Raw genomic sequence first — 13,423 nt, 5'->3', positions numbered from 1 at the left:
AGGATCAGAGGCTCAACTGGCAGGCAAGTAAGCAGCATGGTCTGCTGCAGGTAAGTCCACCCAAGCATTATGAGCCCGGCGCTTCCAGCGCTGGGACTGGGCATATTTATGAGCCTGGTGCCACTGGCACCAGGACTGGGTCCAAAAGGTCCCAATTGGGACTGGTTGGCACTCGGAACCTGGGTTATGGATCTGCTTCCAAGGGAGTTGGGAAAACCCTTACCTTTTGGAAGCAGAGATCATGACAGTACCCCCCCTCAAGCCCCCTCCCAAACCGGGCTTCTCCGGGGGTTTTGGCTTGTCAGGAAATGTTCGGTGAAATCTTTTGATTAGGCGAGGAGCGTGGACATATTCAGCAGGTTCCCAGGATCTCTCTTGGGGGCCGTAGCCTTTCCAGTCAATTAGGTAAAATAGTTTAGATTTGGAGATCTTGGAGTCCAGAATGCTTTTGACTTCAAACTCGAGTTCTCCATCAACTAGGATAGGTTTTGGAGATTTAGTTAGTCGGGTTTGAGGTTGCACGGGTTTTAATAGAGAGACGTGGAAGACCGGATGTATCTTCATGTGCGGGGGCAAGTCCAACTTGACCGCTACTGGGTTTACTATGGTAGTGATGGAATAGGGACCAAGGTATCTTGGGTTGAATGTGCGTGGCCCTTTTAGAGGTAGATATTTGGTGGATAACCAGACTTGATCCCCTACTTGATATTGAGGGGCTTCCTTCCGATGTTGATCTGCTCCTTTCTTGTATTGTTCTTTAGCCCTTTGAAGGTGAGAAACAGCTTCCTTAAAGGCTTGGGTGATTGTAGAATGCAGGTAGTCTACTGCTGGTGTTTCAAGATCTTGGAGGGGATCCAACTCCGAGGTTCGAGGGTGACTGCCGTACAAAAGAAAAAACGGGGTTTTCCCAGTTCCCGAATGGACAGAGTTATTGTAGGCATATTCGGCTATCCAAAGGATGTCTTTCCAAGTTTTTTCAGTTTGTTGCAGCATGCAGCGTAAATACTGTTCCAGAGTTTGATTGGTCCTCTCGGTTTGTCCGTCGGTCTGAGGGTGGTGACTGGTCGATAGTCTCACATCAATTTGAGCCGACCGACAGCAACTTCGCCAAAAATGAGAAATAAATTGACTACCTCGATCTGAAATTAGAACCGAAGGAAAACCGTGCAGTCGGACGATGTTTTCGAGAAATTCTCGGGCCAGAGTTGCTGCTGTTGGCAAGCCTTTGAGCGGAATGAAATGCGCCATCTTGGAGAATAAGTCCACGATAACTAGAATCGTATTGTATCCGGAGCATGGAGGTAGATCGGTGATGAAGTCCATAGAAAGCGTATGCCAAGGGCGAGGTGGGATGTCAATAGCGCGTAAGAGGCCTGCTGGTCTTTCCTTTTGACTCTTGTTTTGGGCACATACTCCACAGGACATTATAAAGTCTCTGATATCTTTTTTCCAAGACGGCCACCAGAAGTAGCGCTTGATCTTTTCTGAGGTCTTGGCCATACCGGGATGTCCTTCCATTAAAGAATCGTGATAACAAGAGATTACTTTTTTCTGTAAATCTGTGCTGGGTAGGTATAATCGTTCTTGGAAATACAATAAGTTGTCCTTTACTGCAAAGTCCTTTCCCTGCAGATGCCAATTCTGTATGTCTGCTGGAGTTACAAGTTGCCTGGCTTTAGCCTTAACTTCCTCTATGGATTCTGTGGCGATTAAACCCAGAATTCTTTGTTCGGGAATGTTTGGTACAGGTTTAGGGTTGATCAAGTGTTCTTCCACTCCCATCCGAGAAAGGGCATCAGCTTTACCGTTCTTTGTACCAGGTCGATAGGTAATTATGAAGTCAAACTCCGCAAAGAATAATGCCCACACGGAGTTGTCTAGAGGATTGGGCTTTTGCGGTTTTCAAATATTGCAGGTTTCGGTGATCCGTAATCACAGTAACGGTGTGTCGGGCCCCCAGCATATAATGCCGCCAAGCCTTAAAGGCAGACTTGATAGCCAGAAGTTCCTTGTCAGTAATCGTGTAATTGATTTCAGGAGGCGAGAATTTGCAGGACCAAAATGCCACGGGATGCAACTGATTGGTTACCGGGTCCTTTTGTGATAGAACTGCCCCCATGGCAAGGCTTGAAGCATCAGTTTCCACGATGTAGGGGAGTTCGGGGCGAGGGTGTTTTAAGATTGGTGCAGAGATAAATTTAGTCTTCAAATCCTGGAAAGCTTGTTCCGCCTCGGTAGACCATTCAAAACGTTTGTTTTTCTTTAACAAGGCAGTGATGGGCTGGACTATTCGAGAGAATTCGGGGATAAACCTGCGGTAAAAGTTAGCGAAGCCTAACATGCTTTGCACACCTTTTACGGAGGATGGTGATGGCCATTTGAGAACTGCATCGACCTTCTTTGAATCCATACGCACTCCGCCAGGTGATAATATGAATCCCAAGAATTCAACTTCAGTCACGTTGAAAACACATTTTTCCAACTTAGCGAAAAGTTTGTGTTGACGCAATCTTTCGAGGACCATTTTCACGTGTTTCCGGTGTTCAGATTCCGATGAAGAATAAACGAGGATGTCGTCAATGTAAACAACAACACACACGTCTATGAGCTCTCTGAGGACATCGTTCATAAAATATTGAAAGGCGGCCGGGGCATTGCAAAGTCCGAAGGGCATGACCTGATATTCAAATAGCCCATACTTGGTGCGGAAGGCCGTCTTCCATTCATCGCCCTCTTTTACTCGTACCAAGTGGTAAGCTCCTCTAAGATCCAGCTTTGTATATATGCATGCTTTTCTGACTTGGTCCAGGAGTTCAGGGATCAAAGGTAACGGATATCTATTCTTAACGGTGATCTGGTTCAGGGAGCGATAATCTATACAAGTTCTAAGGTCTCCTTCCTTTTTTGGAACGAAGAACAAAGCTGAAGAAGCAGGGGACTTGGAAGGACGAATAAACCCATTTGCCAGGTATTGATCCAGGTATTGTCGAAGGTGAAGGTTCTCAGGCTCGGTGAGGGCATACATTCTACTACAAGGAGGAGTAGATCCAGGTATCAGGTCTATCTGGCAGTCATAAGACCTATGAGGAGGTAGAGAGTTAGCCTGATCCTTCCGGAAAACATCTTGGTATTCTAGGTATTCGGGAGGTAACTGGGGAGTCTCTGAAGAAATTGCTGCCAGTGCAACACCAGGTGGAGGGTGACAAGTAGAGACACATTCTGGAAACTGGACCGTTCTTGCTCGCCAATCGATCAGAGGATTGTGTTTCTCTAACCAAGGTATTCCTAGAATAATCTGAAACTGAGGGGCCTTGATCACATCGAACACAATCTTCTCATGGTGTCCATCTTGACTTAAGAGCGTCACCTCTTGAGTGGTATGCATTACTGGCCCGGAGGCTATCTACGTACCATCCACCGTAGTAATGACGTCCTTATAGCCTTGGGACAAAGAGTTAGATTCATCCTCAAAACCATTTCATGATCCACATAATTGCCGATGGCACCGCTGTCGACGTAAGCTTCAATTGCATGTAATCGATCTGGATTATCAGGGCTAATGAGGACCATAGGTATCATGAAATGCGAGGTCACGGAACTGGTTTTCACGCTCGGCAAGAGGACCTCTATTCTTGTCGGGCGAGGTCGTTTCCCTGCTCAGAGTTTGTAACTTTGGTAACTGCAGCTCCTACTGCCTTCTTGGCAGGTTTCACCGGACAGTCTCGAAGAAAGTGCCCTGAGTTTCCGCAATAGAGGCATAATTGCAACTGTTTTCTCCTTTCCCGCTCCTTTTGTGTTAGAGGACCTTTCAGACCCCCTATTTGCATGGGTTCCCCGGAGTCTACTCCTTTGGAAGGAGTTGGCGGTTTGGAAAATACTCGAGCATCAAACTTGGAACGATCGGCCTTCCTGTTCTGCAGTCTGTGATCTATTTGAACGACTAAGTCTATATAGTCCGAACAATCTTGTGGGGGATTCACTACTTGGGCTAACACATCTTTGAGCTCTCCACGTAGACCTCTATAAAACAGCGTAATCCTTTTGTCCTCAGGCCATTGAGTTTCCACTATCAGTCTGTTGAAAGACGCAATATAAGCCAAAAGGTCTTGATTACCTTGTCGCAATGAAAGAAGCTCATTGTCCAAGGCCTGCCCCTGTGAATGTCTTGCAAACAGTTTTTCCATACTGAGCTGAAAAGCTTGAAAATCATGGAGGACCGGATCATCTTGATTTACTAGAGGGATCGACCAGTCTGCCGCATTGCCACTAAGGTACGAAAGCACGAAAGCTACTTTAGCTTGATCAGTTGGAAAGGCTGCTGGCCGGCATAAGAAATGCAACCGGCACTGATTGATAAATACTGCAAACCTCTTTGGGTCACCAGAAAATCGTTCAGGCGGAGCCAGAGGTACATTCCCAGGTAGGTTGATCTGCACTGGATTCATAGAGGATGTAGAAGGAAGATTTCCCCCAGATGCGGGTAACGGGGTCTGTCCGGCTTGTGACTGTAGCAATTGTCTAGCGAGATCATCTGTTCGCTCCTTGGAAATAATCAGTTCCCTTCTTAGAGCGTTCGTTTCATGACGGGCTGCATGCACTTCTGCCCTTAGTTCCCCAAGTAACTGGGCTAGCTGGTCGGTATCCGAGGTTTCCATAGCACCTGGATGGGAGTTTTGTGGTAGGCTTTGCGTTCTGTAACGCTCACCTGATTCCCGTAGAGGCGCCAGTCTTGACTGGGCGTATACTGTATCTTCAAAGGTGATGTGTAACACACGGCTGGCTCTTTGGGCTGGACCTCTGTGCACTGTATGTCTGACTCGAAGGGTAAGATGTCTTAGGTAAGTGAACGCTGTGCTCTCCATCTGCCTCGGGGCAGGGTGCTGTAACCAGTTTCTTCACTGGATAAGGGGAGCAGGCCTCTTGACTTCAGAGGACTGCTGTCCGTCGTTTACTGCACGAACGGTAAGTTTCGAGTAATTCTAATGTCTTTAAAGTCTTTAGTAATGATGTCTCTTGTTTTGCAGGGTTCCGGCGATGGCGGATGACGGGCTGAAGTGAGTTGAAGATGGAGCCCGTGTGATGAATAGAAGCTCCTGGAAGCACGTAAGTAAGCGCTTGTTGCCTGCTTCACGATGCGCTCTAACTGTCTTTTTATTTTGCAGGTACAAGTTCGGAGCAGCTGCAGGGTGCCGGAATACCCACTGGGTTAGATGTGGAAAGGAGTAATGGCACGTGAGTATTAAAGTTCCCCAATGTCTTTAAACGCACCTTGTTTTGTCTTTCAGATGCGGGATGCAGCGCCGAAGGCCTCCGGAGCGTGCGAAGAGTTGGTAAGCTTTTGTCTTTCAGATGCCGGAATGTAGTGTGAAGACCTCCGGAGCGCACGAAGAGTAGGTAAGCCTTTGTCTTTCAGATGCCGGAATGCAGCGCGAGGCGTTGGTGACAGCCGATGGACCAGGTAAGTGAAGAGCTGTCACTGAAGACCGTAATGCTAACCTGTTCTTTCTTGTCTTTATAGGTGTTGTTGAAGACTGGATTCAGGATGGTAAGCCTTTTTCCTTAGGCCCAGGATCAGATGCAGAAGACACGATGAGCGTTCTGCTGCAGAGGATGCAGAACAACGCAAAGCAAGATTCATCCATCGGGTGTGGTTTAAATAGCCTCCTGTAGTGCTTAGGTGTCTCCTTCCACAGCCACGCCTAGGTAAGAAAAGAGTTCCTGCTTTCCAGAAGAGTTCCAGTGTTCTGAATCTAGGGAGTGGCTCCTGCCCCAACCAACAGGAAAAGTAGTTCCAAACAGAAGAGGATCAGAGGCTCAACTGGCAGGCAAGTAAGCAGCATGGTCTGCTGCAGGTAAGTCCACCCAAGCATTATGAGCCCGGCGCTTCCAGCGCTGGGACTGGGCATATTTATGAGCCTGGTGCCACTGGCGCCAGGACTGGGTCCAAAAGGTCCCAATTGGGACTGGTTGGCACTCGGAACCTGGGTTATGGATCTGCTTCCAAGGGAGTTGGGAAAACCCTGACCTTTTGGAAGCAGAGATCATGACAGTTTGACAACATCATAGTTACGAATCTTTCTGCAAGCCCAGACCAGCAAAGGCTGATGTCATCATCGGATTCATCAGACTCTGTCAGAGAAGATGAAATGTCTCCCTTTTCGAACCTGCCAACAGTTCTTTGCCTTCTCTATCTATGAACTCTTTGTCGGCTTATATAGAAGCACTGTTAACATAATGCTCAGAAATAGCTCAAGAGCAACATGACTTAAAATACATATTATCCAACGATGTTGACGTCATAATTGGATGTAATTCGATACACACTCTTGATTCCTCTTTGGCTGTTACTACCAGCATCATTGGGGTGGAAGCTGTGAACAATGCTCCTGCCAAGGTTTCATCAAACTCTTTTTAATTTGTGCGAATCAAGATCCATTTACTTTTCAGGGAGTGCCTCTTAGCGAGACCCCAGGGATCGTAGCCGCCTCTACTGTTAGTATTGAAGCCGGGAAGCCCCTGATTCCTGGTATCGCTCTTGCACATCTTTTCGAAGGAAGCGCATTAAGCGCAAGCTGCGCACTATCAATGACTTCACTAGCATCTCCTCAGTTGTAGCTCCTGCCCACTCAACCACAAGAAGGTCATCCCATACTTATAAAGAAAACCGTGATTACTAGGACTGAAGGGGATGGTACTGTGCAGAAAGTTCTTTTACAGGGATAAATGATTCCTTTCAGGAGTCACTCAATCTGGAGTAAAGTTACCTGGGTAGACTGCCTCAGTGACTCCATTGCTAGTTAACCTCTGATATGGAAGCTTTGGGGGCATCCAACAACTATTCTGCTGTGTACAGTCACGATACTGATAACATGAATCAACCATTTAACAAAACGAGCAACGGCAAATGCCTAAATATACTTTGCCCCTTTCCTCAACAATGCTATCCCGCCTTTCAATTCCTCCATGCCACTACATTGGGCATCTTCAACATTAAGGCCCATAGTGAGATATTTCCCTGGGGTAAATGGGTAAATGGGTTAAATTGATACAGCTTAGTCCACGTTGAGGTAGCCCTTTTTTAAATCAGACCTTCTTATTAGAATTGGAGCAGAAAATGCCACGCTTGGTCAATATTAGCACTCTAGATATGATGCATATGCTGGTGACCACTGTTGATAGCCCTAAAATTGGGCCTTGATCAAATGTATTTCTCCTACTATTGTTTCATTATTGTGCTCTTGTATCACAGAATTGTTTAGGTTAGGTTTGGAACTCACGGGTTGCAGCATACAGTTAAAACTCCTGATATTATCAATCTCAGCCTTCCGACTCATAGAGTTAACTTAAATACGCCCTCTCAAATGACAGGCACAGAAAGATCTAGCCTGCATGCCTCTTTATAACGCACTTGGGAGGTTGCTTTTAATCAGCAGGAGGTTATACACTGAATTCCTGACACACTGGGGGCAAATGGTAATTGACAAACTACTCAAGCTGACCATGTGAATTGGCTTTGTTGGAACACCAGTGGCAATCGCTCCATTTTGGAGCATCCTAGTGAGGGCCTTCTTTTACAAGAAATTTGGCTTATCAAACAACTTAATATTGACAGATTTAAAGTGTTTTGTCGAGAGGCCACATGCCGACCTAGAGGAGGGTTAGCTATTAGAGCTCGTACTCAATTTGAATTAAGACCGTTCTCATGAGACCCTAAGTCTCTGTATGTCTTGCCTGCTGTTAACTTTGGTTCTAAATGCATGCATTTTCAGATCTTGGTAGTAAATGTATATTTTCCGACTACTGATGAAAAGGTTACAAGTATTGTTGGTATCATTGACCCACAAGAACACCATATGCCAATCTATTGCCTGTTCCCAGAGTTAAACGTGCCAGAGGGGGAGGGGCGAGTTTCCCCTTCATTGCCTCCAGGCAATGGAACTCACTGCCACGTGTCCTCAGTGCTGAGTCTTCTCATCTCACCTTCCTCTAAGCAATCAAAACATGACAGTTTGCCTAAAAAGTCACCCACACCGACCTAAGGCCTCTACCCAGCTACCACTCCATGTGTAATGTCAAACAAATGTATCCTATTGACAATGAAGCATGATATGCAGCTCAAACTGTAACCCTGTGCTGCGCTATCACATGCATAACCAATCTGTCTTATCTAAACGCAGGTATGGGCCAATTTAACCCAGGCACCTAGCTATTAATACAGCCAAGCCATGTTATCCTGTGAGCAAATGTTACCTAGCCGCCTATCTATGCACTGTAACTAAGCCATTATCTTGTAAAAGTGGCTTGATGCCCCCGGGCTGTGTGCATGCCATATGAATGCAAATAAATAAATAAATATTCTGTGGGCTTACCTTATGCTTGGAGAGATGATTTCCTTGATACAAACTCCAAATGTTCCGCTGGGGGTGCTGAAATTACCTAAGGCACCCTCACAGCTAAGAGCTGAAGGTTATTCCACCGCCCCACCAGCAGAAATAGCCAGTAATTACCAGTGCCGGTAATGCCAGGAAAATCCCCCCATGCAGTCCTGCAGGACTCCATGGAATGGGGATTTACAACTCTTACCAGCACTTGTAATCTGCCGGTAATGCTGGCAGACCAATTGCCGGTAACAACTATTCTGATTGCCAGTATCCTGGGGGTATAGCCAGATACCAGCGAACTCTGAATTAGGCCCAAAGTATGTTCATTTTAGGTTTATATTTAATATGTGTCTATATTGGATGTAATATTAAATTAGTTTTCTTGACTTAATGGATGTAATGAGTGTTTCCTACTTACATGTATGCAAACAATATATTTAATCCAAATCAATTCAATATGAAAGTATAAAATATATAGGTTCGGTAAACACAATCAACAAAAGTAGGTATATGTAGGCAAAGGGATTATTGATGTTCTGGCCGACCCCCATATGCAATGAACCAGCCCCTCGGCGAAAGGCCCACCTCATTAAGCACTGAACAGACTTGATTTCAGGAGCCACTCAAGCTGTGCCCGGAGATGAAGTAACTCCAACCATTAAATTCAGGAAATCCCTTGGCGCACCAAAACTGCAACCCCTCATTTTTTCAGCCCACTTGAGGCAAAGAATTTAGTGGGGTAACGCCTGTCATTGAGGAGGAATTCGTCTTCAGGCCGCAAGTGAGTCTCTTGAAGGAATAAAAATGTTGCATCTAGGGACACTAATCTGTTGAGGAGTACTTTCCGCTTCAGGGGGGAGTTCAGGCCCTGCACATTAAGGGAAATGCATCTATAACTCGGGGTTGCCATAATTCAGCGCATGAGTCTTCCCTTCACATGGCCTCCCCCCAGGAGATTGGGAGAGAGGTGTCTAACCAGAGATTTCATTACACTGTGGCCTGTGGAAGGTCCCCGGAGAGAGAGAGGTAAAAATACCAACTAAAAAGCTTTTGGTTATACTTGAAAAAGAAATAATAATAATCAAAATGATAGCAAGTCAAACAGAAAAGCCAAATTGTTTCCATCTAAGAGGGTACTATTTCTACAATCAGAGTTAACTTTTAACCAAGACTTGAGTCTATTGGGCACCATCCACTCAGGCGCCCAAGCCGAGTATCAAGTGGACATTTCTAACGCACCCGGATGCAGCCAGGCAGAGCATGCGACGGTGGTGGGGGCCTGCATAACTTGACAGATCATTCTCTCCTCCATCCCTCGTCCCAAGGTTGAAGATAGGGTGTCCCTGAAAGCATCCAACAAGGAAAGGGGAGCAGACATCTTCATGTGACAAGAACCTCCATTTGGCAACATGGGGTCCATTTTGGCTTCGAGGAAAGAGTGACACCATGGAGATCCTCAGGGTGACCGTGTCCTCACAGAAATAAACTTTTAATGCAGTACAAACAGGTCAGGTGGCCACCCAGTCCTCCTGTTCTCACGGTGAAAGGGTTGTTGTCCCCCCGGGGCAGAGGCTGCCCTCTCTGAGCCCGGTTCCTGACTCGAGTTTGCCACAGATATGTGTCGCCATCGAGTTTTCCCTCTTCCAGTTTTCAGAAAGGAGTGCGAAGTGGGCCCATCTGTATTCTGAGCGTGTTGATTCGGCTCGCTGTTATCCAGTGTTTCTGACATAAGGGCTCTCACCTCTTCTTCGGAGGAGATTATGTAGTGTTGGTTTTGGAAGCCGAATATCAACTTGCAGGGGAATCCCCAGCGATAGCGGATTTTATGGGCTCTCAGCCAAGAGGTTACCTTTTGTAGGCGCCGCCTGCATGCTAACGTGTAGGGGGCCAGGTCTTGGAAGAGTTGGACCTTCATGCTTTGGAAATGTATCGTGTCCGAGGCCCTGGCTGCCGCCATGATTGCTTCTTTCTGGCGGAAAAAGTGTATTCGGTTAAGCACGTCTGGCACCAGGTTCCTTCTAAGTTGGGCCGATGAATAAACCCGGTGGGTTCTGTCTAGTTGTAACTCTTCACCTGACGAGAGTTCATGCAGGGATCTGAACAATGCCTCGACATATTCGGTTAATCCTTGGTCCGGGATCTGTCGGGGGATACCGCAGAGGCGTATATTATTCCATCTCAATCTATTTTCCAAATCAGCCTGCTTTGCCGATATGTCTACCAACTGCTCCTCAATGATCTTCACTCTTTCTGTAAGGGCCTCATTGTTATGGGATTGTTCGCATACTGTGTTTTCCATGTCGTTGACCCTGGACTCTATCCCGCCGAGGTGGGAAATAAGGTCTGTGAGGGATTGAGCCAAAGGGTCTTTGGAGGTCTTGATTTCTTCTTTAATCTCTTGTGTAATGTCTTGTTTGAATGATCTGAGCATTCGCTCTAGCTCCTCCTTGGACATCGCCGTGCTTTGTGCTCGAATTAGGGATGATACTGGTTGGATCACAGCCGTAATCGTATATGTGGGTAATCGGTCCACAGGTTGTGGTGTCAAATAAACTGCTGTGTCCCTTCTTTTTTATCCCTGCTTTGGGCATTCCTGATTGCCGAGGTGATTGCTGAGGACTATTGTGTTTGAGCCCAATGCAGTTGGAGGAGCGTGGGGCACCAGGTGAAAAGAACCAGCGTCTGCAGAGTAGGCGGACAGTGTAAATTATATTTATTCCTGGCTCCTGGGGGATTTAAACGGTCCCTTGGGGATGCTGCAGTATCAATATTGTTCAGAGATTCGTCTCCCCCAACCCTGGGGCGGTGTTGCACTCAGGCTCAGTAATGCCGCTCCCGGTGGGTCTCCAGCTCATGGACGTTTAGGCATGCAGAGGGGGTCGAGGTCTCTCCCTCACGGCATTCGCGCATCCACCAACTTGGTCCTGAGAGAAAGGACCGGGTGCCTCTGTGTCTTCCTCCCCGAGCCAGCATTCCCCAGGGCTAGATGCATATCATGTGCGCCACCCCAAGCAACCTCCCAAGAGGGGAACTGAGCAGCAGGCTCCGGTGAGGCAGAGCCCCCACCTAGACCGGCACCCGGATACCCTGATGGTCTCCCGCCTCCCCTCTAACCAATTCAGGGGGAGGCCTGGGTCCACACGCCGCCAGGGTCCATCAAGGGCGGGCTCTCAAGGGCAGTGCCGTGACACGGGTCCAGCAGATCGAAGTCCCCAGCCCGCTCCTGCTCACTCCCTCAGAACTCTGCAGTCTCGGCACTCCACGAAGATCGTCTCTATAAGCGGCCCGCCCTGCTTCTAGGTAAGCCGCAAAGCAGAGTCTGCCGGCGGCACCGCCCACCCCCCTCCTTTGGGCTCCCCAAGGGGAAGACTCTTGGTCCCGACGGACCGCTGCTCTGCTCTCTCCTCAAGCTCGCAGCAGAAGCAGCGGGGGGACCCCTCCCGTGTCGAGTCACTGAGTCACCCTCAGGAGAAGAGCGTCACGGTCCACGGGCGGCGGGTCAGCCCCCTTCGCTTGTAGCTCTCCTCAGATGGCGCTCGCTGCCATTTTTCTCCCCACGGCTGCTGCTGGTCATGTTCAGATTCTGCTATCAAGCTTCATGTGATCCGATTCTGTCCCCAAGTTTGTCCACAGCATCAGTGGCTTTTCATGCGTCTCAAATTAGGCAAAAATTTCCCATTTTAAGGTGCTGCCTAGCCATGCCCCCGCACAACTGTTTTTTACTGCAATATTCCCTTCCTTCCTTGTTTAAGACTTGACATCACTGAGACAATAAGAATGGAAAATACAGACACAGTTATAATGACTTATCTCCTCCAACAGTTCAGAGAGGAACATTGAAGGAATTATGCAACCTATGCCTCTTTTAGGTCCAGACAGTACACCGAAGAGTTATGTAAAGTACTTCACTGACACAAAGGAGGGACTTTGGCACTGTGCTGGGGAGGAACCAGCTACAAGACAAAAAAACAAAAAAGGACTTGAGGAAATAAACAGCTGGCATCGAGCCAGCAGAGCCCGGGAAGTTTGAACCTCGAACCATGACAGCTCTGCGAAGGAGCTGGTCCCCTGAGGAGAAGGTAACGAGAAGCAGAAGCAGCAGCAGCAGAGGAAGCAGTATGTGAGCCGACCGGGAGCCGACTCACTTAAGGATCGGGGAAGTCCATGCGGTGCCATGATCTCTGGGAGTTGGACCATGAGGTCGAACACGGACGCCGAGGCTGTCAGACCAAAGACTCCGGGAGGCACATATTCAAACAAGAGCCTGAAAGAATAGATGCTGGAAGTGTTGACTGAGGAATGAAAAACCTGAGAACCTGGGAAGAACCAGAGACAAGTTCCCAGGAGCTTCTGAACAACATAGTGGGGTCCAGGGAAACAACCAATACCAAGATTAAAGAGTGCATCAGTAGTAATCTCCCACTTCACAATAATCATAAGATAGATATTCTAAACCAAGGAAGTTACTAGAGTAGTCTCTCCAACAATAGTGTTGGTGGGAATACTAGAAGAAGTCAAGACCACTTTGGGAGTGGTCTCCCCTGTTTAGTTAATAAAGAAGAATACATTGGAAGTATCGGAATATATATAGTGCTGAAAAGAACCATCTGCTGGACATTTGGTCAAGTCAGGTAAAATCCCCGGGAAGAACACAAAGAACATATAAGGAATGTTAACAGAGACTCCCTGGAGACAGCCCTTAAGGCTTAGCCGCTGAGGCCAGGAGAAGGAGTCATTCTCCTGCTCTTACCTTTTGTCGAATTAGAAGCCATTGCAAATGATTGTTGATGAACAGACTAAGATTGACACAGTTTACCAGGAGAAGGAAGTCATTATCCTGGAGCTATTTCTGTTTATTAAAACCTTCTTTTGATTAGCGGTAGAGTCAGTGCAGGGCAGAGTTGCCCAGCTGAAGACTTTTTTCGTGGACAACCACCCTGACGACCAGCAGCCGAGGTATTTTTCAGTAAGTTAGGGCCAAGCCTTTAGAGTAGCCAAGTGCAGATTAAATCTACAGCAATCGTTCATTTTTGCAACGCACA

General features: G+C 47.4%; 1 long non-coding RNA gene across 1 annotated transcript in view; it reads left to right on the top strand.

Moving 5' to 3' along the window:
• Nucleotides 1-13,423, top strand: part of LOC138580422 (uncharacterized) — a 47,501-nt gene that overhangs the window by 33,177 nt on the left and 901 nt on the right. The gene's annotated exons all lie outside the window — the stretch shown is intronic.

This window comes from Ambystoma mexicanum, chromosome 1p (genome assembly GCF_040938575.1).
Source record: "Ambystoma mexicanum isolate Mex_15411 chromosome 1p, UKY_AmexF1_1, whole genome shotgun sequence".
In the NCBI taxonomy this organism is placed as follows: domain Eukaryota; kingdom Metazoa; phylum Chordata; class Amphibia; order Caudata; family Ambystomatidae; genus Ambystoma; species Ambystoma mexicanum.
This window is presented reverse-complemented; position numbering and strand designations above follow the sequence as displayed.